Source organism: Frankliniella occidentalis, unplaced genomic scaffold, assembly GCF_000697945.3.
Source record: "Frankliniella occidentalis isolate FOCC.00 unplaced genomic scaffold, Focc_3.1 Scaffold322, whole genome shotgun sequence".
Taxonomy (NCBI): Eukaryota; Metazoa; Arthropoda; class Insecta; order Thysanoptera; family Thripidae; genus Frankliniella; species Frankliniella occidentalis.
Genome location: NW_026267446.1, coordinates 115,637 through 118,125, shown reverse-complemented (window position 1 = coordinate 118,125; position 2,489 = coordinate 115,637).

Sequence of the window (2,489 nt, the reverse complement as noted above, 5' to 3'; positions counted from 1 at the left end):
GGGGTGGAACCAGTCAAAGCATGACAACACTGACTCTCTACATCAAGCATCAAGAGCAGTGTCTCTAAAACACACGCTCTTCAGAGCAAACTATTTCTAAAAAAAATCGAAATGACAAATCAAATATAGAATTAAAAACACTTTTTTGTCTAAAACCCTTCCAGAATAATTGCTCATCTTAAAAATGTTTTTTGTTGACATAGCCGACGGTTTCAAGACGACGATATCGGATTTGAATGAGATTGAATGCTGCGCGCTGCAATTAGCGTGTGATTAAAGCGCCTGTCCGGCGGAGAGTAAATACCTGGGGCTGCTGTGTGATTTTTATCGCTGTTTACTGACACACACACACACGCGCACACACACACACACACACACACACACACACAATGCTGCATGCTCTACGGACCCCCTCTACCGCTTGCACGCCATCGGGGGCGTGTTGGTCGACTGATGGAAGCCTCTCGCGAATTTGACAGTTATAAAACAATCCGTTTAGGATTCAACTCTTTCGGTATGTTGTGGCCAGCGGCATGGGCGCATGAAGTAATCCCGTTCATTACTAATCATCACACCACTGAAACGGGTCGTGCGATTCTAGGCGAAATGTTCTAAATTTCCAATGCCCCGTTTTGCGCGGTCGCATTCGCACTAGTGGACCGATGTAATGGGCCCGCACTATTTGTGCAGCGCAGAGCTCTGCGCCCGCATCCGCTGTTTGCACGAGTTTAATGAAATCACAGTCATATTTACATCTGTCGCAAATGGTGCTGGTGGTTCCAGCCGCGATTGATGTCCGATACGAACGCGAAACAAACTAGAGCGTCGCGACTGATATTTTGAAGGCAATTAGGCGTTTAAAAAAATGAATTTCGTAGTGCAGCAATCAGCCCGCCCTGGACCAGAAATGAAATGAAAGTCATGCAACCCTCTGGAAGAAAGACGGCATAGGAGAAACCTTCACCTCCGCATAACTTCCGGTACAAAGTCCAGAACAAACACGGTCCGATGGTGATAATGCGCGGTAACAGATAGGGGGGACAGCACACACACACACACACACAAGCAGTACACAAACACACATACATACTGGCACTGCTTCCTCCAGTAGGATTCAGTCCTAACCTTGGGTCATTTATGCACTTTAGCACGTTGTTCAACCTAGGAGCTGGAAAACCATATCAAAGCTTGACCACATTGTGGTCACGCCGCACTAAACATGTTAACGCTTTATGACTCTCACCCTCAACTAACTGGCGAGTGGCGGAGCTTGTATCTGCAAAAGCAAGCACGACGGGGGTTTAAGTAGGAGATATTTAGTCACCGTGAGTGTGTAAATATATTTATCTTGAAAATCGGCCTCTAGATTTTTCCCCTTTTCTGTGGCATGAGCCGCTCTCGCCGCTCTCCCCATTCTTGTTTCATTCCTCTTTATTTCGTGGAAGACTGCAGCGCGTTTCTCTCACAACAACAGCAAGGGGGGAAAATAAAAATAATACAAAGTGAAAACCAAACTGTCGCTCGGTGGTGCAGCCCCTCGCTCGCTTGCTGTTCGCCGCCATCTCCCTCCCATCCCCCTTCCTTCATACGTCTCCCTCCCCTAACCCTCCGCTGCCGCCCCTCCAACCTCCGCTCTCCCGTCTTGTAGGACGACGTCGTCGCCGTGGAGAAAATTTTATCCTGTCGTAAGGTTTTGTGGGCACTCACGTGAAGAGCGATAGAGCGATGGCCACTGTTGAGGAAACGACCGGTGGTAAAAATCCCAACAGTCGCGATCACTGCCTGCAGGATATCGGATCAGCACTCAATATCACCTTTATGATAAGTATTTCTATATTCAAAGGCGGGACATAAGTGTGCTCTGAAAAAAAAAAAATACTGTTTTTCAAAGAATTTTGTTCATAGGAATGGATTCAGAATTTTGACGACATACTGATAACCCAAGTGCTCAACTGTTTATCATACTTGAAGGTGTTCAAGTCCAAGCTGAATCCTTGTAAGTGTCCAACCTCCAGTTGCACACTTACAATAAGTGATAAGCAATAGAACACTTCGTTTATAAGTGAATTAAGGTCCAGGATACGCATTTGAAAGATAAAAGACATTGAAACGTCAAAGCAAGACTGCATACAGATATTTATAAAACGTCAGCCGGCATCAGAACTGAAACGGTAATCGCGGCAAGGTGGTCTTTATCAAAACAGAAAACTTCCCAGATAGCAAAGGCCTGCATTTCTTTGCGTATTTTAGGCGCATCAATGTGCCAAAAATGCGCCTTCAAGGCACGGCTCTGCTACATGGGTTTAGCCTTCCTGTAGAAACCAGCCACAATTATTGGGACTATCTGAAAAGAGAACTAGCTGATTGCGACATGGTAGTTCACGCGGAGCTTTTTCGGGTAAGGCGAAGCCAAAAGAGTCGAGCCGGGCAGCCGAGCCGGCTCGTGATAACGCCGTGTGAAGCCCGCAATGCAATGTGGATGGAGGGGG